Source organism: Triticum urartu, chromosome 1, assembly GCF_003073215.2.
Source record: "Triticum urartu cultivar G1812 chromosome 1, Tu2.1, whole genome shotgun sequence".
Lineage (NCBI taxonomy): Eukaryota > Viridiplantae > Streptophyta > Magnoliopsida > Poales > Poaceae > Triticum > Triticum urartu.
Window position 1 is genome coordinate 104,530,248 of NC_053022.1, and position 24,848 is coordinate 104,555,095.

The following is a 24,848-nucleotide window of genomic DNA, read 5'->3' on the forward strand; positions in this document are numbered from 1 at the left end:
TTAATAGATAAATTCCTCACGTCCAGCAATTTATTTTAGAATTTTGGGGTTCCATATCTTGCGCTAGCTACAGATTACTACAGACTGTTCTGTTTTTGATAGATTCTGTTTTTCGTGTGTTGTTTGTTTATTTTGATGAATCTATGGCTAGTAAAATAGTTTATAATCCATAGAGAAGTTGGAATACAGTAGGTTTAACACCAATATAAATAAAGAATGAGTTCATTACAGTACCTTGAAGTGGTCTTTTATTTTCTTTCGCTAACGGAGCTCACGAGTTTTCTATTTTGAGTTTTGTGTTGTGAAGTTTTCAAGTTTTGGGTGAATTCTTTTGATGGATCATGGAACAAGGAGTGGCAAGAGCCTAAGCTTGGGGATGCCCATGGCACCCCCAAGATAATCCAAGGACACCAAAAAGTCAAAGCTTGGGGATTCCCCATAAGGCATCCCCTCTTTCGTCCACTTCCATCGGTAATTTACTTGGAGCTATATTTTATTCACCAACATGATATGTGTTTTGCTTGGAGCGTCTTTTATTATTTGTGTCTTTGTGTATTAGTATGCTACAATCATCCTTTCTGTACACACCTTTTGAGAGAGCCATACATGAATTAAAATTTGATAGAATACCCTATGTGCTTCACTTATATCTTTTGAGCTAAGTAGTTTTGCTCTATGTGCTTCACTTATATCTTTTGAGCTAGATAATTTTACTCTATGTGCTTCACTTATATCTTTTGAGCGTTATAATTTTGCTCTATGTGCTTCACTTAGATCTTTTAGAGTACGGTGGTGGATTTGTTTTAAAAAACTATTGATCTCTCATGCTTCACTTAAATTATTTTGAGAGTCTCTTAATAGCATGGTAATTTGCTTAATAATAATATGCTTGGTATTCAAGATTTGTGAAACTTTTTTTTGAGTGTGTTGAATACTAAGAAAATATTGAAGCATGATAATTGTTTTGAGATATGTAGGTGATAATATTAAAGTCATGCTAGTTGAGTAGTTGTGAATTTAAAGAATACTTGTGTTAAGGTTTGTGATTCCCGTAGCATGCACGTATGGTGAACCGTTATGTAACGAAGTCGGAGCATGATTTATTTATTGATTGTCTTCCTTATGAGTGGCGGTCGGGGACGAGCGATGGTCTTTTTCTACCAATCTATCCCCCTAGGAGCATGCGAGTAATACTTTGCTTTGTTAACTTCTAGATTTTTTCAATAAGTATATGAGTTCTTTATGATTAATGTTGAGTCCATGGATTATACGCACTCTCACCCTTCCACCTTTGCTAGCCTCTCTAATACCGCGCACCTTTCGCCGGTATCATACACCTACTATATACCTTCCTCAAAACAGCCACCATACCTACCTATTATGGCATTTCCATAGCCATTCCGAGATATATTGCCATGCAACTTTCCACCATCTAGTTCATTATGATACATTCATCATTGTCACATTGCTTAGCATGATCATGTAGTTGACATAGTATTTGTGGCAAAGCCACTGTTCATAATTTCTTCATACTTGTCACTCTTGATTCATTGCATATCCCGGTACACCGCCGGAGGCATCCATATAGAGTCATACTTTGTTTTAAAATCGAGTTGTAATCATTGAGTTGTAAATAAATAAAAGTGTGATGATCATCATTCAATAGAGCATTGTCCCAAAAAAAGGGAGAAAGACCAAAGAAAAAAGAAGGCCCAAAAAAAGAAAATATCTCTCTAATAATAAAGCACAGATTGAGTCTCCGAGTTCATCGTCACGACGTTTTTATAAAAAAAGTCCCTGAAGTTATTTAGAATCAACCCGCAGTCCACGATAAGTGGGAAAAAAGGTTTCACGCAGCCCTGTCTTGCCCGTAGCTGAAATTGCTGCCCCGCGTGAGGGTTTCTTCCGCCGCCGTGCCTCCATCCGTCCACCGCCGCCGTCCCTCCCACTCTGCGGCATCCTTCCTCGATCCGCGGTCGTCAAATCAAATCAAGACGAGATCGGCAGGATACACCGTATCTCGCGCGACACCCAGCTGCAGCTGCTCATGAGATACAACCATCAATCTCGACGAGTTCCCGACGATCAGATCCAGGATGCGGTGGACGACGGTGGCGAGAAGTGGCTAGATGAAGGTCGCGTGGCCGTGTGCGGGTGGGCAGTCAGCACAAGAGGAGCAGCGGCGATGTGTATCTCATCCTGCGGGGGGACAAGGAGGATGGGATGGAGCCTCCTGCAGTGGAGGACGACGAAGGGGCGTGGCGCCGCCCCTCCTCAGTGGAGGACGATGACAAGGAGATGCCGACGGCGTGAGATTCCAATTGAGACTTGCAGCGGCGGCAAAGTGAGGGCACGTGGCGACAGCGGATCGAAAGCCACGGCAGCAGATCGGTGTGAGCATCCATCTTACTGTTCTCTCTCTCTTCAACTTCCTCTCTCCTCGCTCATCACATACTTTCCGGTGTGCATGTTAAAACTTCTGTTGTAGTGGACATCAAGATCATGCAGCAACCATAGATTTTTTGAAGCGTGCTCTACTTGGATTTGACCTGTCTCTCTGGTGTTAGATAAGCTAAGCGCTCACATATTCCTGCCAGATCTAGAAGTATTTTCTATTGCACCCCATGAGTTACTTTGATCTGATTAGTTGAGATATTATGAAACTCATGGTGACTAAGCAGTATTGTTTTCCCGCAAAAAATAAAGACTACGCAGTATTATTTTTGGACGGAATGGTGGTTTCAGAGTAATTACAATGACAGTATGACACATTGCTATATAATCAAGTTTTAATGTGCATTATTCAGTAGACCTGACATGACTTACATAGAGAGAAACATCTGATACTGTATTGTACTCACAAATATTTAATTATGGTTGGGGCTTTCCATCTAAAAGAAAACAAGATGTGTATGTTGCCATGATATTTATGCGTAGGTCTGGCATGGAAAAGGATGAATCCAATAATCAATTACAAACTTTCGATATCATATGTTGTGTGCTATCTTCAGTTACGCCCAGATAATATAGAATGAGTATGTACCAAGAAACCATGTGTTACTCAAAATACAAACATTGAGATAACTCATAGCTCATGGTTGTTCAGATGTTTGTTAGTACGATATGACATGCATGGTTTATATAGATATATTGCTACCTTTTTAATCTCCGTTTATAATACTATATTTGAGAAAACTATTGCAGTGTTTTGTTCGACTTTATTGTATCATCTGAATACTATTGTACCTGACAGTTATAATTATATTTTCAAACACATTAACCAGTGTGATTTCTATTTTCCGCAGACCTTTGACTTTTTGGTGAAGCGAAGAAGTGAAGGACTATCCTTCCTTTCATACCTAAAATGACCTGGTAGTTTTCCTAAGAAAGTTATCCTATCATGTGATAGACTATTAGGTGATCTCCCATTAATAATGCAATAGAATCACTCCTGACTGATCACCTGAATCGCTCCTGACTGTTGTCATTTGCATCTTAAATTATCTGTCTATGTACATTATTTAATCACTACATGTTTTTTTCTTACCAACTTAGATCATTTTCCAAATGAATCTTAGATGAGAGGAATAAGAAATATATAAGTTGGTAGTTTTTTGTTTATTTAACTTTTGAGAGAAAAATATAAGGTAGACCATGTGGACATACTCTTAAAATTATACGATGAATTGATGTAGGGTCATACAGACCAGAACTTTGTTGCACGGTCATTGGGAAAAGTTAAGTCGTGCCTGAGTGGATAAAATAAATGACAAAATATGACTATTGCATGGGAAACAAATTCAAGTCATATCGTGTTCCCATTTGGTTTTGTCTCTGTGTGTAGGTAGACGCCGTGATATTAAAGAAAATGAAATTCAAGGCTTTTTGATATGCTTACATAGTTCATCTAAGATTAGTAAAAAACATATACTTAACCGGAACTCTCTCAAAAGAAACAATAAGAGAAACGTTAAATGAATGAATCTATCAATTTCTTACTTATATTTCAGAGTTTTAGTTATATAACATATTGGTTATTCTTCAGGATGCCTAAGCAATTTTTACATTTTGGTGTTGCATCTGTTGTACAATGAAATATAAGCATTTTCTGATGCACAAGACACAAAACAAACTGTAGTTTGGAATAATTAAACTTTCAAGAGCTTATAACCAAGCCTCTATATTGATCATTAGTGCAAGTTTTCACACGCAATTCTTTTTTCAAAAAGGTTTAGTTGATGTATTGGTTTAAAAAGCTAGCTCGTGCATTTGCACGGGTTTTATAGAACGCGGTGTTCGTGTTGTGCTCGCGCCGGTCTGCTATGGGTGTGTGATGTGTGCCGGCCAACGTCCGTGTTCTTGTGTGTGGCGCTCCACAGGCAGAGGAAGCTGCTGGCTTCCTGCAGAGGAGGATTAGGATTAGTATAGCACAGATTATGATATCTCCCTTGATTTCTGGTCTGCATTAGTATAACAGGGCACTGATATTTGTTTTGTGGTGTAGGAGCTTGAAGACAACAAGGGGCCATAGGATATCCATAGGATTCATGGAAAAACATTCTTCTATGATTTTCTCCCCGAAACTGAAATTATTTCGCCCCTAAATTCAAATCCTTTTGAGAGAGTGAGTATTTATGACTATGCTCTATTGATGTGACAAACTTGAATACAACAGGGACTGAAAGTAACTGCATTTCTCACCCTTCCACTTATATTCAAGGCAACATCAAACTTCAGTCAGAAGAACATGACCAGGCAGGGAGCTTCCTACAACACTGGATGTGAGAAAGTTTGGCATTAGCAAGTGCGGCCACCACTCTGCCCCTCCCCTCTGCACTATCCTTGGCTACCTTGTTGCTCACTTCGTGTGTGGCCACTTCATCCCCAACCTATCAGAGCAGAGTCTGGTAGACTGGCAGACAAAAGACTACACCAGTTTCAGTTTCATGTCTTGTACGGTTGGAACTTACAAAATTTATTATGTTCAGTGCTCTCCAGTAAGTAACAATACAAGAGAAAAAAGTATTACTATTTTAATCGTAGTTCATGTGAATTCAACAAGAAAAGGTTAATGTTTTTACATAATGCAGAAAAGTACAACCTTACGGGTTACATTTTATAGAAATTTTGAAAATCGTGTGACAGATTTGTTAAACTCTACATGAGATGTGCTTTGAAATTTACGATTTTCATATAATAGTTAGTGAAGAAACAACATCACACATGCGCCGGAGGGAATTGCCGTGGTTGTGCATAAAGTGTCTCGAAGTCACGCCCGGGAGGGCGTTGATGTTAGTTAATCGGCTTGCGTCGAACTCGTCACTTTGGGATTGACCGTATTTGGATGCATTGTGATTAGATAGATAACATGCTCACTGTCGGCGAGGGCCGGAAGGAGGATAAGCGGCAAGCGGGAATCGTGTTGGAAGAGGACATGGACTGTGGTGATTGCAACGCACGGGCATGTTTACTATATATATCCCACAAGATGTCGATTTCGATGAGCCTTGAACACGAACATGTAGTTTTTAAAGTGTGAGCTGTTTTTTTCTCCCGGTGCAACGCACGGGCACTTTTTCTGGTAAATAAAAAGGGGCAATGCTACTATCCTTTTTTCCACACTTGTGCTTCAAAGTAGCACCATGATATAGCGAGTTTCATATATTGTGCTTCAAAATAGCACCATCTTCTTCATATAGAGAGTCTCATATGTTGTCACTTTCATATACTAGTGGGAATTTTACATTATAGAACTTGGCTTGTATATTCCAATGACGGGTTTCCTCAAATTTCTCTAGGTCTTCGTGAGCAAGCAAGTTGGATGCACACCCACTAGTTTCTTTTATTGAGCTTTCATACATTTATAGTTTTAGTGCATCCGTTGCATGGCGATCCCTACTCACTCACATTGATATCTATTGATGGGCATCTCCATAGCCCGTTGATACGCCTAGTTGATGTGAGACTATCTTTCCCTCCCTTTTTGTCTTCTCCACAACCACCATCTATTCCACCTATAGTGATATATCCATGGCTCACGCTCATGTATTGCGTGAAGATTGAAAAAGTTTTGAAAAAGTTAGAGTATGAAACAATTGCTTGGCTTGTCATCGGGGTTGTGCATGATTTGAATACTTTGTGTGGTGAAGATGGAGCATAGCCAGACTATATGATTTTGTAGGGATAACTTTCTTTGGCCATGTTATTTTGAGAAGACATAATTGCTTTGTTAGTATGCTTGAAGTATTATTATTTTTATGTCAATATAAACTTTTGTCTTGAATCTTTCTAATCTGAATATGCATACCACAATTAAGAAGATTTGCATTGAAATTATGCCAAGTAGCACTCCGCATCAAAAATTCTCTTTTTATCATTTACCTACTCGAGGACGAGCAGGAATTAAGCTTGGGGATGCCTGATACGTCTTCAACGTATCTATAATTTTTGATTGCTCCATGCTATATTATCTACTGTTTTGGACTATATTGGGCTTTATTTTCTACTTTTATATTATTTTTGGGACTAACCTATTAACCGGAGGCCCAACCCAGAATTCTGTTTTTTTTGCCTATTTCAGTGTTTCGGATAAACGGAATATCAAACGGAGTCCAAACGGAATAAAATCTTCGGGAACATGATTTTCTCACCGAACGTGATCCAGGAGACTTGGACCCTGCTCCAAGGAACAAAAGAGACGGTCACGAGGGTGGGGGACGCCCCCCCTAGGGCGCGCCCCCTACCTCATGGACCCCTCGTTGCTCCTCCGGTGTACTTCTTCCTCCTATATATACACACGTACCCCCAAACGATCAGAACAGGAGCCAAAAACCTAATTCCACCGCTGCAACTTTCTGTATCCACGAGATCCCATCTTGGGGACTGTTCCGAAGCTCTGCCGGAAGAGGGCCGTCATCATGGAGGGCTTCTACATCATCCTAGCCCCTCCGATGAAGTGTGAGTAGTTTACCTCAGACCTTCGGGTCCATAGTTAGTAGCTAGATGGCTTCTTCTCTCTCTTTGAATCTCAATACAAAGTTCTCCCCCTCTCTTGTGGAGATCTATTCGATGTAATCTTCTTTTTGGGGTGTGTTTGTTGAGATCGATGAATTGTGGGTTTATGATCAAGTCTATCTATGAATAATATTTGAATCTTCTCTGAATTATTTTATGTATGATTGGTTATCTTTGTAAGTCTCTTTGAATTATCCATTTGGTTTGGCCAACTAGATTGGTAGTTCTTGCCATGGGAGAAGTGCTTAGCTTTGGGTTCGATCTTGCGGTGTCCTTACCCAGTGACAGAAGGGGCAGCAATGCACGTATTGTATCGTTGCCATCGAGGATAACAAGATGGGGTTTATTTCATATTGCATGAATTTATCTCTCTACATCATGTCATCTTGCTTAAGGCGTTACTCTGTTTTTAACTTAATACTCTAGATGCATGCTGGATAGCGGTCGATGAGTGGAGTAATAGTAGTAGATGCATAATCGTTTTGATCTACTTGTCACGGCCGTGATGCCTATATACATGATCATGCCTAGATATTCTCATAACTATGCTCAATTCCGTCAATTGCTCAACATTAATTTGTTCACCCACCATAGTGTAACATCCCAAAATTCTAAATTTTGGAATGTTATAAACAAATAGGTAGATTTGATTCATTGGCTACCCACTATCCTGCTCAGTGTCACACTTACCCCATGGTACAACGAACCATCCAGCAGAAGAAAGAAGTAATGAAAGGAGCCCTTATGGAAATTTTAGAAGAACCCGTGATGAAGGAAGAGGTGGAGGACACGCCCAAAGAAGAACCAATTAAACCCTGCACCAAGTCATGCTATTCATGTGGAGAAGAAGGACACATCTCCCAGAATTGTATGAATGGGGATCTAGTAGAATTCCCGACAGAGGAAGTAGAGTATGACCCACAGGAAATAGAAGCCATGATTGGCATGGGAAGGTCTAGGAAGAGAAACAGATTGGATTCCAGGAATGACCTGAGTCATATCACCTGTTACAGGTGCAAGGAGTCAGGACACTACCTCAACAATTGCCCAAAAAGGAAACCTCGAGACTTGTCAGAAGTAATATGTTTTTGTTGTAATAGAGCAGGGCACTTTGCCAGAGAATGCCCCAAGGAGAAGGAAACATGTGCTAGATAGTTGAGTTTGCAACAAAAGAAATGGAGTAGTAGAAATGAGAACATTTTCTTTTATATTGAGGTGTTGAGTTGAGACATGTAATGGAAAAGCAAGAGATTGTAATCATTGGAGAATCAATAAAGTTAGCATCGTTGGTAAAGATTTGGGTTTTATGAGTTGTTACTCTATGAAGAAGAATTTTGGCCATTCTGAGGATATGAGAAATATGTTCTATGGAAGATTTGTGCATTTTAAGGGTGGTAGTACCCTGTAAGAACCGTTGACCCCTGGAAAAGATAAGGATACTCCACTGAGTAGATTTCGGACAAAATGAATACAAGTTTTGTCTCGATATGTGTGATACCCCAAGAGTGTGTGGGATGAAGTTGGAGACCATCAGTTGTTTGGACCAAATGTGATCAAGGAGTCAGAAGAGAATGTTAAGTTTATTCGAGATAGACTGAAGGTAGCGCAGTCCAGGTAGAAGAGTTATGTAGACTCAAAAAACTCAAGGAGGTAGTCTATGAAATTGGAGACAGAGCATGTCTTCGCGTGTCCCCTATGCGAGGAGTTAAACGATTTGGAGTTAAGGGACAGTTACCCCCGAGATTTGTAGGACCATACCGAGTTTTGGAGCGTATGGGAGAAGTGGCCAACAAGTTGGAGTCACCCGAAGGACTGTCAGGAGTTCAAGATGTGTTTCACGTTTCCCAGTTGAAGAAGTGCCATGCAGAGATGGACAATATTCCCTGTAAGGACGTTTGACCTTTGGAAGGGATAACGATATTCTACGAAGTGGACTTCGGACAAAATAAGTATAAGTTTTATCTCGGTATGAGGGATATCCCACGAGGATGAAGAGATGAATTACTATTGGATATAAAGGAGGTATGATGTCGGAAATATGGATCAATGGAAACTCCATGATGAGTCTGAGTAAACATGTCCTAGTTTGGTGCCAATAGAAGGAAGAAAGACAGTACAATTGGATGGATCTAAAGAATACCAGGAAGTTGGAAGTTGGAATAATGATCAGTTGCCCGATGATAAGTTCAAGGACTACAAGTGATGAGATGGGCCATAACCCACAGGCCCCAGGACCTGCCAAGAAGCAAGCACACTCTTGCTGAAGGAAAAACCCTGGATGAAGTTACGATTTTATCAATAAGACAATTTTATAGGAGTAACGCAAAACCTGAGAGTTGTGAAGGAACGATAGATGTTTGTCTGGCTTGCAGAATCTATGGATATATCCGAACTTCGTTCGTCGACAAGAGAAATTCTGCAATGCTTGTGAGGATGACCAAGTGTTAGTATGCGAGATTCGCTAAACTGTATACATGGTAATGATTTGGGTGCGGGATGGATTGATCACCATACCGACTTACTCTTATTATTCGCCTTGCTATATGGGATGGTAAATCTGAGTGACTTACCTATAGTAGAGAGACGACGGTATTAAACCTTGTTTGAAGCCTTAGAATGGTATAGGTATTTTTTTCCTTGTACAAGGTAGCTTTGCCAACCGTAGGTTATACGGTGAGGATCAACCCAGACCCATTTCCTGCAGGAGAAACCATAAATTGTTGACCACCATGAGATATCGATAGTTGTTTAGTTTTGGTGCCAGACCCGTCAGCTAAGAAGACCCAGTCTCGGAATAACCTTACCAAATGAAAGGACAGAAAAATTGTGGTAAAGGTTATGCCACTACCGGAAGAGCTCAGAGAAGGAATTTCTCGAGGATCTGAGAAGACCGACACTATCAAGAATAAGGATGGAGTATATGAGTTTTGATGGAACAGTAACCATGCTTCTAAGGGTGGTAGCACTCCAAACCCCGTGTGATGATCGATGGATTTTGAGGAGACCCCCAAACCCTAACCTATTTCTTGCTAGCCTCTCCGAATCTCGAGGACGAGATTCATTTTAAGGGTGGTAGGTTTGTAACATCCCAAAATTCTAAATTTTGGAATGTTATAAACAAATAGATAGATTTGATTGATTGGTTGATTGATTGTTTGAAAGTGAGTGAAATTCGAAACTTTTTGAAAGTTAAATGAGAGAGAATAAAAGGACTTTCCCAAACTTTCACCTTTTTCTTTTGATCCCCGAGAATTCAAATTCTTTTCATCACAAAACCTTGGAGAGAAGATGACATGACTTCTTCCATTTATTTAAATGACATGGGGTGTTGAAAATATTTGAATTTCATTTGGAAAATATTTCCAATTCTGAAACTTTACGCAACTCAATGACCCACGGAGAGAGTTGGGGATTTCATTATTTTCATATTTGAGTTTTCTCAAATGTTGAGAATAGGATCATTTGATTTTATTTATTTTATCATCAATTATTTCTATTACAAAAATATGAGAGAGGGAATAAAATGACTTTCCCAAAATAAAGAAATATTGTGGATTTAATAAAAAAATCAAATAAGATTTTATTTCGGAGTTTTTCGGTGTTTTATTTGAATTTAGGAAAAATGTGCGTTTTTCAAAATTGCATTTAGGGCCCAAATAAATGTTCACCTTGTGCGGCTTGATTTTAGAAGCCCGTGAAAATTTATTTCAGAATTTTTGGAGTCCGTTTAGTATTTCTTTTTATTTTTATTCCGAGCGGAATAAAAAAACGAACCTACTTCGGGCCGTACCCGAGCGGGACACCGCCCGGGGGCAGCCTTTAAATAGCGCCGCCCCGAGCCGCCCCAGCCCATCAGCCCCGCCTCGATCCGCGCGCGCCGCCAGAGCCGCCGCCGCCGACGATCCCGCCGCCCGAGGTTCGTCGCACCTCATTTTCCGTGTCGAAAAAGAAGAGAAAAAAATTCGGTGTTCGTCGTTTTTCTTTTTCTCGGATTAAATCCATGATTTTTCTGATCGCGATTCCTCATCCGATTTTCGTTTTAGTTTAATTTTTCGCTCATTTATCGGAATCAGGCGATTCAAGCGCCTAGGGATTCGTCTCGAAACCATTTATCCGTTTAAACAACTTAAACAAGATTTTGCTACTGTAAAATTTGCCCTAGATCCAGATTACTAGAACAAAGTTGTTTTCTTTCGCAGTTTGACTTTCATTGCTTTGTTCGATTTGATTCTTTTTGCCAATTGGAGTTCTTAAGTTGAACCTTCTGGTTAGATCTCTTATTTGAGTTTTACCTGTGCATTAGATGAGTACTTATTGTATGCTTGTTTGTTTGTCTGTGATAGAATACCCGGAGTGCGCCACCTGTTACTTCGAATCGTTAGGTTTCGCGGATCATCAGCAAGGCAAGCTCACACTTTGATCATATCCCCCTTCATACCCAGTTTTTATGCATTAGTTTCACCCTCAAACATTGCATGAGTAGCATTGATAACATGTGGGTATTGGGAAGTAGTTACTGAGGTAGGAACCTATTGCCCTGTTACTATCAAACCCTTGGGAGTTACTTCTACGCGTTGCTTACATTGCTATGCTATGCTCGTAGACGTGGTTTGGGTATGAGTGAAATCCATGACAGATGTGAGATTGTTATTTAATGGTTCAACTTAAGGTGGCAACTTGAATACACATCTGGGTGGATTGCTAGGGGCACCCTGGGGATATACCAGTGGACTTGCCCGGACACCTGGGGATATACCAGTGTTGTCCTAGGAGATCCCGGGGTTACCGTGTGATCATCCTATGGTTCGCCACCCAGGCTCAAAGGGATCATAAGATTATTCATGCTAGAAACTTCCGTGTGCAGCCACAAGCTATTATGGGCTCTAGCATAGTTGATTAAGTCGTGTGAACTCTTAAAGTGGTAGACTAGCAGATGTAGGGGTTGTAGGTGGTACAGTCTACCCATCGTAAGGTGCAAATGCTTCTGAAAGACTATGTCTCGGTCATCCGTTTCTCAAACACCATGTAGTGCGAGAAATCCAACGGAGGAGATCGAGTCTTGTGGGGAAAAATGCGCAAACCTCTGTAGAGTGTAATAAACTAATCATGGTTAGCCGTGTCCCCGGTTATGGACATCTTGAGTATCTAGTTCTTGGATTATCCTGTTGATCTCATCATGTTACTTTAAATTAATTTTGTTGGGTTTAATGATGTTATTTAATTGGGATTGAGAATGCTGTCAACCATTCTCAATGTTCAACAACCACCATGATAGTTAAATAAAATTTATTCCTTTGTAGTAGGGAAAAATTGGCTTTTCGCAAAAACCTTATAACCATAGAGCTTTTCCACCAGCCAAATATGCATGTAGTGATAGCCTTTATTCATCATTCTCTATGGTGTGAATTTGCCAGTACATTCAATGTACTGACCCTTTGTGGCTGCAACGTCTCATGTTGCAGGAATCTTACGACGAGTAAGTGATACGTTAGGGTTACGATTTCTACACTCAACTTTGCCGTTGGTGTTGATGGGAATCCACAACCTTGTTACTTCCGCTATTTTGGATTGAGGTAATAGTATTTACGTTACTTTACACATGTGATTTACCTCTGTTATAAATCCTCGAGTACTGTGTGTGTCAGCATACCGATCCAGGGATGGCACTTAAGCACAGAGACTTGATCCATTCGGGTCGGGTCGCTACACGTAGAATACTTATGCTCTTGAGAGAAGCCACTAGTGAAACCTATGGCCCCCGGGTCTATTTTCATCATATCAATCTCCATTACTTTAATTTTGCTTTGCTTTTTTACTTTGCTTTTACTTTTTACTTTGCATATTTATACCAAAAATACCAAAAATATTATATCTATCAGATCTCACTCTCGTAAGTGACCGTGAAGGGATTGACAACCCCTAATCGTGTTGGTTGCGAGTAGCTATCGCTTTGTGCAGGTATGAGGGACTTGAGCGTGGGCTCCTACTGGATTGATACCTTGGTTCTCTAAAACTGAGGGAAATATTTACGCTACTCTTCTGCATCATCCCTTCCTCTTCGGGGAAAACCAACGCAAGCTCAAGACGTAGCACTTCACACCTTGTAACACAGGCAAGAACCCTTTCTTTGCTTGATCCATTGAACTTCTTCAAAACTTTATCAAGGTATGTGCTTTTTGGAAGTCCAATTAAGCGTCTTGATCTATCTCTATAGATCTTGATGCCCAATATATAAGCAGCTTCACCGAGGTCTTTCACTGAAAAATTCTTATTCAAGTATCCTTTTATGCTATTCAGAAATTCAGTATCATTTCCGATCAATAATATGTCATCCACATATAATATCAAAAATGCTACAGAGCTCCCACTCACTTTCTTGTAAATACAGGCTTCTCCAAAAGTCTGTATAAAACCATATGCTTTGATCACACTATCAAAGCATATATTCCAACTCCGAGATGCTTGCACCAGTCCATAAATGGATCGCTGGAGCTTACACACTTTGTTAGCACCTTTTGGATCGACAAAAACCTTATGGTTGCATCATATACAACTCTTTAAGATATCCATTAAGGAATGCAGTTTTGACATCCATTTGCCAAATTTCATAATCATAAAATGCGGCAATTGCTAACATGATTCAGACAGACTTAAGCATCTCTACATGTGAGAATGTCTCGTCGTAGTCAACTCCTTGAACTTGTCAAAAACTGTTTGCGTCAGTCTTCTTCTTGAAGATCCATTTATTCTCTATGGGTTTCCAATCATCGGGCAAGTCAACCAAAGTCCATAATTTGTTCTCATACATGGATCCCATCTCAGATTTCATGGCCTCAAGCCTTTTTGCGGAATCTGGGCTCATCATCGCTCCTCATAGTTCATAGGTTCGTCATGGTCAAGTAACATGACTTCCAGAACAGGATTACCGTATCACTCTGGTGCGGATCTTACTCTGGTTGACCTACGAGGTTCGATAGCAACTTGATTAGAAGTTTCATGATCATCATCATTAACTTCCTCACTTACTGGTGTAGGAATCACTAGAATTGATTTCTGTGATGAACTACTATCCAATAAGGGAGCAGGTACAGTTACCTCATCAAGTTGTACTTTCCTCCCACTCACTTCTTTCGAGAGAAACTCCTTCTCTAGAAAGGATCCATTCTTAGCAACGAATATCTTGCCTTCGGATCTGTGATAGAAGGTTTACCCAACAGTCTCCTTTGGGTATCCTATGAAGACACATTTCTCTGATTTGGGTTCGAGATTATCAGGTTGAAGCCTTTTCACATAAGCATCGCAGCCCCAAACTTTAAGAAACGACAACTTGGGTTTCTTGCCAAACCACAGTTCATAAGGTGTCGTCTCAACGGATTTCGATGGTGCCCTATTTAACGTGAATGCAACCATCTCTAAAGCATAAGCCCAAAATGATAGTGGTAAATCAGTAAGAGACATCATAGATTGCACCATATATACTAAAGTGCGGTTATGACATTCGGACACACTATTACGCTGTGGTTTTGCAGGTGGCGTGAGTTGCGAAACTATTCTGCATTGTTTCAAATGAATACCAAACTCGTAACTCAAATATTCTCCTCCATGATCAGATCGTAGAAACTTTATTTTCTTGTTATGATGATTTTCCACTTCACTCTGAAATTCTTTGAACTTTTCAAATGTTTCAGACTTATGTTTCATCAAGTAGATATACCCATATCTGCTCAAATCATCCGTGAAGGTCAGAAAATAACGATACCCGCCACGAGCATCAACACTCATTGGACCGCATACATCAGTATGTATATTTCCAGTAAGTCTGTTGCTCGTTCCATTGTTTCGGAGAACAGAGTTTTAGTCATCTTGCCCATGAGGCATGGTTCGCAAGCATCAAGTGATTCATAATCAAGTGATTCCAAAAGCCCATTAGCATGGACTTTCTTCATGCGCTTTACACCAATATGACCTAAACGGGAGTGCCACAAATAAGTTGCTCTATCATTACCAAACTTATATCTTTTGGCTTCAATACTATGAATATGTGTATCACTACTATCAAGATTTAGTAAAAATAGACCACTCATCAAGGGTGCATGACCATAAAAGATATTACTCATATAAATAGAACAACCATTATTCTCTGATTTAAATGAATAACCATCTCGGATCAAACAAGATCTAGATATAATGTTCATGCTTAATGCTGGCACCAAATAACAATTATTCAGGTCTAAAACTGATCCCAAAGGTAGATGTAGAGGTAGCATGCCAACGGCGATCACATCGACTTTGGAACCATTTCCCACATGCATCGTTACCTCGTCCTTAGCCAATCTTCGCTTAATCCGTAGCCCCTGTTCGAGTTGCAAATATTAGCAACAAAACCAGTATCAAATACCCAGGCGCTACTATGAGCATTAGTAAGGTACACATCAATAACATGTATATCAAATATACCTTTCACTTTGCCATCCTTCTTATCCGCCAAATACTTGGGGTTGTTCTGCTTCCAGTGACCAGTTCCTTTGCAGTAGAAGCACTCAGTCTCAGGCTTAGGTCCAGACTTGGGCTTCTTCACTTGAGCAACAACTTGCTTGCTGTTCTTCTTGAAGTTCCCCATCTTCCCTTTGCCCTTCTTCTTGAAACTGGTGGTCTTGTTGATCAACACTTGATGCTCCTTCTTGAGTTCTACCTCCGCAGCCTTTAGCATTGCGAAGAGTTCGGGAATTGTCTTATCCATCCCTTGCATATTATAATTCATCATGAAGCTCTTATAGCTTGGTGGCAGTGATTGAAGAACTCTGTGAATGACACTATCATCAGGAAGATTAACTCCCATCTGAGTCAAGCGGTTGTGGTACCCAGACATTCCGAGAATATGTTCACTGACAGAACTATTCTCCTCCATTTTGCAGTTGTAGAACTTATTGGAGACTCCATATATCTCAGTCCGGGTATTTTCTTGAAATATTAACTTTAACTCCGGGAACATCTCATATGCTCCATGATGTTCAAAGCGTCGTTGAAGTCCCTATTCTAAGCCGTAAAGCATGGCACACTGAACTATCAAGTAGTCATCAGCTTTGCTCTGCCAGACGTTCTTAACATTGTCAGCAGCATCTACAGTAGGCTTGTCACCCAGCGGTGCTTTCAGGACGTAATTCTTCTGTGCAGCAATGAGGATAATCCTCAAGTTACAAACCCAGTCCGTGTAATTGCTACCATCATATTTCAACTTAGCTTTCTCTAGGAATGCATTAAAATTCAATGGAATAACAACACAGGCCATTTATCTACAACAATATAGACATGCAAAATACTATCAGGTACTAAGTCCATGATAAATTAAAGTTCAATTTAATCATATTACTTAAGAACTCCCACTTAGATAGACATCCCTCTAAGCATCTAAGTGATCACGTGATCCATATCAACTAAACCATGTCCGATCATCACGTGAGATGGAGTAGTTTTCAATGGTGAACATCACTATGTTGATCATATATACTATATGATTCACGCTCGACCTTTTGGTCTCAGTGTTCCGAGGCCATATCTGCATATGCTAGGCTCGTCAAGTTTAACCCGAGTATTTTGCTTGTGCAAAACTGGCTTGCACCCATTGTATGTGAACGTAGAGCTTATCACACCCGATCATCACGTGGTGTCTCGGCACGACGAACTGTAGCAATGGTGCATACTCAGGGAGAACACTTATACCATGAAATTTTAGTGAGAGATCATCTTATAATGCTACCGCCATACTAAGAAAAATAAGATGCATAAAGGATAAACATCACATGCGATCAATGTAAGTGATATGATATGGCCATCATCATCTTGTGCCTTTGATCTCCATCTCCAAAGCACCGTCATGATCACTGTCGTCACCAGCTTGACACCTTGATCTCCATCGTAGTATTGTTGTCGTCTCGCCAACTATTGCTTCTACGACTATCGCTACCGCTTAGTGATAAAGCAAAGCAATTACATGGCGATTGCATTTGATACAATAAAGTGATAACCATATGGCTCCTGCCAGTTGCCGATAACTGTGTTACAAAACATGATCATCTCATACAACAATTTATATAATCACGTCTTGACCATATCACATCACAACATGCCCTGCAAAAATAAGTTAGACGCCCTCTACTTTGTTGTTGCAAGTTTTACATGGCTGCTACGGGCTTAGCAAGAACCGTTCTTACCTATGCATCAAAAACCACAATGCGGTATAGTGATTGCTTTTTGATCTTCAGAAAGAACCCTGTTCATTGAATCCGATTCAACTAAAGTTGGAGAAACAGACACCCACTAGCCACCTGTGTGCGAAGCACGTCGGTAGAACCAGTCTCGCGTAAGTGTACGCGTAATGTCGGTTTGAGCCGCTTCATCCAACAATACTGCTGAATCAAGAATCAACTAGTGACGGCAAGCAATATGTATATACTCACGCCCACAACTCCTTTGTGTTATACTCGTGCATATAACATCTATGCATAGACCTGGCTCAGATGCCATTGTTGGGGAACGTAGTATTTCAAAAAAAGTCCTACGATCACGCAAGATCTATCTAGGAGATGCATAGCAACGAGAGGGGGAGAGTATGTCTACGTACCCTCGTAGACCGAAAGCAGAAGCGTTCTGAAACGCGGTTGATGTAGTCGAACTTCTTCGCGATCCAACCGATCAAGTACCGAACGCACGGCACCTCTGCGATCTATACACGTTCAGCTCGGTGACATCCCTCGTACTCTTGATCCAGCCGAGGCCGAGGGAGAGTTTCGTCAGCACGACGGCGTGATGATGGTGATGATGAAGTTACCGATGCAGGGCTTCGCCTAAGCACTACAACGATATGACCGAGGTGGAATTCTGTGGAGGGGGGCACCGCACATGGCTAAACAATCAAATTGTGTCTATGGGGTGCTCCCCTCTCCCGTATATAAAGGAGTGGAGGAGGGGAGGGCCGGTCCTCATAGGGCGCGCCCAAGCGGGGGAGTCCTACTCCCAGTAGTAGTAGGTTTCCTCCCTTCCTAGTAGGAGTAGGAGAAGAAGGAAGAGGGAGAGAGAGGGAAGGAAAGGGGGGCCAGCCCGCCACCCAATTCGGATTGGGCTTGGGGGGGGGGCCTCCGCTTGGCCGCCTCCTCCTCTCTCCCACTAAGGCCCAATAAGGCCCATTGACCCCCGGGGGGTTCCGGTAATCTCCTTATACTCTGGTAAATGCCCGAACTCATCCGAAACCATTCCGATGTCCAAACATAGCCTTCCAATATATCGATCTTTATGTATCGACTATTTCGAGACTCCTCGTCAGGTCCGTGATCACATCTGGGACTCCGAACTACCTTCGGTACATCAAAACACATAAACTCATAATACCGATCGTCATCGAACGTTAAGCGTGCAGACCCTACGGGTTCGAGAACTATGTAGACATGACTGAGACTCATCTCCGGTCAATAACCAACAGCGGAACATGGATGCTCATATTGGTCCCTACATATTTTACAAAGATCTTTATCAGTCAAACCGCATAACAACATACGTTGTTCCCTTTGTCATTGGTATGTTACTTGCCCGAGATTCGATCATCGGTATCTCAATACCTAGTTCAATCTCGTTACTGGCAAGTCTCTTCACTCGTTCCATAATACATCATCCCGCAACTAACTCATTAGTCACATTGCTTGCAAGGCTTATCGTGATGTGCATTATCGAGAGGGCCCAAAGATACCTCTCCGATACATGGAGTGACAAATCCTAATCTTGATCTATGCCAACTCAACAAACACCATCGGAGACACATGTAGAGCATCTTTATAGTCACCCAATTATGTTTTGACGTTTGATAGCACACTAAGTGTTCCTCCGGTATTTGGGAGTTGCATAATCTCATAGTCATAGGAACATGTATAAGTTATGGAGAAAGCAATAGTAGTAAACTAAACGATCATAGTGCTAAGGTAACGGATGGGTCAATCAAATCACATCATTCTCCTAATTATGTGATCCCATTCATCAAATGACAACACATGTCTATGGTTAGGAAACTTAACCATCTTAGATTAACGAGCTAGTCAAGTAGAGGCATACTAGTGACACTCTGTTTGTCTATGTATTCACACATGTACTAAGTTTCTGGTTAATACAATTCTAGCATAAATAATAAACATTTATCATGATATAAGGAAATATAAATAACGACTTTATTATTGCCTCTAGGGCATATTTCCTTCAGCTGGTGCACCCCATACATGGCCGGATAAGGGGCGGGGGAGGAAAGGGAGAGGATAGAAAGGAAGGGGGGCAATTCAGCCTCCCCTTTCATTCTCTCCCCCCTCCTCTTTCCTTCTCCCTCCGAAAAAGATGGAAAGGGGGGAGGCCGAATAGGATTAGGCCCCAAGTAGGATTCCTCCTACTTGGGGTGCGCCTCCTGCTGCTCCCTCCCCCTCCCACCTATATATATGTGGGGAGGGTACCGCTAGACAACACCAAGTATTCTCTTAGCCGTGTGCGGTGCCCCCCTCCACAGTTACATACCTCGGTCATATCGTCATAGTGCTTAGGCGAAGCCCTACACCGGTAACTTAATCATCACCGTCGCCATGCCGTCGTGCTGATGGAACTCTCCCTCGTCCTCAACTGGATCAAGAGCTCGAGGGACATCATCATACTGAACGTGTGCTAAACACGGAGGTGCCGTACGTTCGGTGCTTGGATCGGTTGGATTGCGAAGACGTTCGACTACATCAACCGTGTTACTAAAAGCTTCCGCTTTCGGTCTATGAGGGTACGTGGACACACTCTCCCCTCTCGTTGCTATGCATCTCCTAGATAGATCTTGTGTGATCGTAGGAAACTTTTTGAAATACTGCATTCCCCAACAGATCCCACGATGCGCCGCCACAGATGCAGCGACGGTCACTGCCGCTGGTTCCTCTCTTCTAGCTAGGTGGCTACATATTTGTGGCTTGTGTAAAAAAGAGCCACTCCCTTGCTTAGCTTTACTCAGTCTTCCCTACTAACAAAGCTTGCTTGCATGCACTAGGTGGTTACTAACAAGGGAACCCTACTAACAAGCCGAGCTCTATAAGAAAACAATCAACCAATATGTAGTCCCAATATGTAGATAGGGCCAACAAGCCCATAGCACAATCACATAGTTCAAACTAGGAAGAAAATAATAATAGAATAGATAGAATACTTAAGCCAACAAGCCCATAGAAACTCCAATATAGTTGAATTACAACTTAACATAACATAGACTAAAAAAAGATAGAGGGTTTAGAACCCTAGCCGCCGCCTTCTCCACCTCGCTCCTCCTCCGGGCGCCCTTTTCATTGCTCCTATAGGGCGTTGTCGATGGGGTACGGTAGAGTGTGCATGCGCGCCGCGGTGGGGGAGATGTTGGTGTACTCCATGAACCTGTTGTGGGTGGTGAAAGCGATGGACCCGCAGCCACACCAAAACACCCGGCCGAGGAGGTAGAAGGCGTCGAATGTGTTGGTGAAGTGGGTAAGGAGAGCAACCACCACCCATTTTTGGATGGCCTCCTCGACGTGGAACATCGTTGGAGATCCCCTCGGAAGGTGGTGGTAGCCGGACACAAGGAAGAACTCGGTGAAGTTCCTTGTGGTCCTCAGCCTTGATATCGCCCACACACGTAGTGTGCGACCAACGTACACGCCGGTAGGGTAGAGCCTCTCCGGCACGGTGGGTGGGAAGCGGTAGGTTGGTCCGGTGTACTGCATGGCTGAGGGATGTGCAGAAGAAGGAGAAGGGGCCGAAGAGTAAGAATGGCAGATGGATGAGGGATGGCAGAGGCAGATGGTGGGAGATGGCAGAGGCAGAGTGTGGCGTAAATAGCCATAGTGCTACGTGTTATTTGGCCGTGGTAATAACGGGGTCAAATGTGAAGTTAGTAGCCCGTTTGTCAAACCCACTGCAACATCGTGAGTGTACACGCGTGGGAAACGATGGTTTGATAAGAAGAAGAAAAAGAAGCTAATTGCACGCGTGGGAATCTGTGGTCATATATATATTATATGAACAAAAAGAGACAATTTTTAAGGGCTTGTGGCCATTTTGCATGATAAAAATAATAAATTTGGACCTTAAAATTTTGGTCATTTTGCATGATAAAAAAAGATAGAGGGCTTGTGGCCATTATACAAATGCAAAATGACCCATTTTTTAAAAGTTTGTGGCCATTTTGCATGATAAAAATAAATTTAGCCCTTATAAATTGGTCATTTTGTATTTGTATAGAACAAAAATAATTAAATTTTATACGCAATGTCAATTGTTGTGTAATTTCAAACGATGCAAAAAAAAAACAGAGCCATCACATTCACAAAAAAACGACGCAATTCGACGGCCCAACCAGAGCTTGGTTTCCTTTAGGGCCCAATAACAACATTTTTTTCACGGAGTCAGTGGTGGGCGAGCGTCCGAGCACAACCAACAGGATCACCTCTCGCGGATCGCCCCACGATCCAACGATGCGGAGCCATCCTTGTGATCCAACAGCCCGGAGCCTACACGCAGCCTTCCCATCGAATCCTTCTAGAAGACCACATCTGAGGGTTGTCGCTTGGCGCCAGGGTATGATCGGATGACTGACGTTCGGAGCTAGGGTTAGGCGAAACCCCGTGGGGTTTAGAGGGGTTTTGAGCTGGTCAACGAGGTTACGAAAGCTTTGACTGAGCATAACTAATTTAAAAAAAATCAAAAAAACATGAAACCTTCGCCGTTCGTCGTTTTATTTTATAAGACACACTAACGAGGAAAAAAATACTAAACTTGGTCTATGGTCATTTTCATGAAAAAAAACCCTAGCTAGCACGATCGAGGTCAAATGAGCATCATTAATTTAGAAAAAAAATGAAACCCGCGCACAATGTTGTCTTTTGTGACATGTTACCAACCAAAAATCATAAACTTGGTCTATGGTCATTTTCATGAGAAAACCTTCACACATATGAGCTATCACCTACAATATTTCATAGAGTTCAAGGAGATGAGGTAGGGTTACCTTCTGTTTTTGAAAAATTAAAAAAAATAAAAAAATCACCAAAGCTTTATTTCAAAGTGAATAAGAAGGATCTGAACTTAGTTTTCCATTTTCATATTTTAAACGTGTTTTTAATAGTTTTTATATTAAAGCATATTTTTCAAAAGAAAACGTAAAAATATGAAGATTAATTCAAAAAATAGTGAGACTTCGAATCTACACTATATAGATTGAATAGGTGTTAATAAAAAAACATTTGGCTCATTTAGAGTAGGTCCAAAAAAACTTGATTACAATTGGGCCGTTTACCCTAGCCTGGGAGCTTATTGATGTGAGCACGACCTCGGACGTGCCACTGATTTGTCCCGATCTTTCATGGTGCAAGAACCGCAACTAAATTTCACTGATAAAAGTTCCCAATTACGCGAACGATACACGCAACCTGAAACTATGGTAACAACAACTGACAAGCAATACCTCGGCAAACAAGGCACCTCCCGTTGGAGTAGAAGTAGCCGGCAAGTAATCCGTCGCCGCGGATGGACCTCAAACCGATAGCTAGCAAATTCTCAATCACGAGAATCCTCTCGCCAAAGTGTAATCTTCTTAATAGAAATCTCACATGGAAAAACAAGACGAACGCCCAGAGGGCCGCTTCATAATCTGTTCTGTAAACTCTAGAAAATAACCTAAACTAAAAGCATCGGTAACCAAGAATATATATAGCCCGTACAAACCGACTTAGTCCGCCTAAAAAAGGTACGCAGGCCAATTACGTAACTGAGTTACCTTCCACTGCGTGACTTGTTGTAGCACTGCCGATCTCCTTGCCATTATGATCTTCTTCCTTTATTTTTCTTTCCAAACGTACATAGTTGACCGATTTAAAAACATATCCCTAGCATGTATGTGCATGCTCCTTATCTTCCTTTTTTCTAGCACATGCAGATCAGCCATTTGTTTATTTGGGAATGCACAACTAACGAATCTGGTGCTTGTAGTCTGCTTCCTTTTTATTCTTCATGTTCTCCACGTACTATTATTTCTCCAAATGCATGGATGGTATTCTTTTGCAAGTCGGTTAGGAAACAAATAATTGCTTTCTAGTTGTGTACATGCATGCACTTGCATGGAAACATCTAATGTAGCCTTGCGCTCACATTTAATGTGGGCTCCTTTGTGTATAATCGGCACAAATTCGGGACCACATAATATACGCAAGTGCCCATCTTTCCCTTTGCTAAGATGTGCCATCTTCTCCATAATTTTGTCATCCTTGTTCCGTACTTTCTTTCTGACCTCCGCCTCCTCGACCTGCACTATCATGGCCTCATCTACAATATCTTCTGTATGAATCCCTTTCTCAATGGTCTTTGCAACCGTCCATAGGTCCTTGTTAATGACTGGCGTAGTCAATATGTCATGTGTGCTAGGCATATATGTGGTATTGTATGCTACATCACTTATTTGGAGCACATTTCTCAAATTTAAATTTCTTTGACCTCCTCTAAATCACCTCAAATTTTGCACACATGATCTCCTACACAAGCATATATAGTTTGCCAATGTTTTCTTTGCATTTTCTTAAATTTATACCGTCCCGTCGAATGTCAGTTCAAAACATCGGATAATGAAACATGCTGGTGGGAAAAAGCATGCATTTGATTTGATTAATAAACATGAGACCAATAACATGTGTGATCAGTGAAGCAACACTGAAGCAACATGTGTGATCAGTGAAGCAACACTGAAACAACATGTCTGGTCATTGCAGCACCTAAACTCATAGTTCACAACATCTAAACAGAACTAACCATACACCACAGGCAAATATAAGGACAGACAAATATAGATAGAATAATACATTACTAGCATCACCATAGATTCAGTTCACACCATAAACAGCCACATTCAGTTCACCAAAAGTAACTGGACCCAAAGTACCCAAAAGATTAAGATTCAGTTCACAGCATCACACCATCATAGCATCACATCATCACATCACTTCACGCCGGAGTCAGGGCCTTCACGAGCGCATCATGCTTCCCCTTGATCATGTAGTCCTCCCCGCGGATCGTTACATCCTCTGCATGAGACATAAGGTGATCGAAGCGGCCATCCTTGGGCTTTGGCTTGGTGCTGCAGTAGGGGCAGTGCCACTTGTTGAACTTGCGGTTGTAGAAGGAAGCAACTCCCATGGCCTTGATCTTCTCCACCTCCTTGGCTGTGAAGGACGCGACGTTGCCCTTGTACACATCATCTCCGGAATCATACTGCACACATGAATGAATTGCATTAATACATTATAGATTCATATACACCATGTCAAAGGAACTAAATGAACAAGGGATAGGCTTACCTCATATTCAGAATCATCACTAAACGCCCCCTTGTATGGGTCGTAGTCAGCCAGCTTCCTCTTCCCCCCAACCATCATCCTCCTGAATATACAATTACATCCATCACTAGTAGCCAATTGAAAATTTAGATATGCACACATGACACATTAATCATAGGGCTAATATACTCCCAATATGACATTCAAAACCCCAACCCGAGTAGCATTCAAAAACAAATCTAATATAATACATATGACATTCAAAACCCCAATATGACATTCAAATAACACATTGATCATTGGTCATGAATACACATTGAAGAACAGAGCTAATATAACTACATATTGTGGACAAATTTATATATTAATGAATCAAATAACTTCTTAATCAATGGATTCCATTTGGGCATATGACATTCAAAACCCCAATATGAGTAGCATTCAAAAACAAATCTAATAGGGACCCAATCTCCCAAT

General features: G+C 41.3%; 1 long non-coding RNA gene across 1 annotated transcript; it reads left to right on the forward strand.

The window, feature by feature from the left end:
• Nucleotides 1-1,774: 1,774 nt before the first annotated feature.
• LOC125550632 lies at nucleotides 1,775-5,098 on the forward strand. Its single transcript, XR_007301729.1, has 3 exons — nucleotides 1,775-2,393; nucleotides 3,306-4,624; nucleotides 4,721-5,098. It is a non-coding gene; the product is annotated as an uncharacterized LOC125550632 (long non-coding RNA).
• Nucleotides 5,099-24,848: the final 19,750 nt, after the last annotated feature.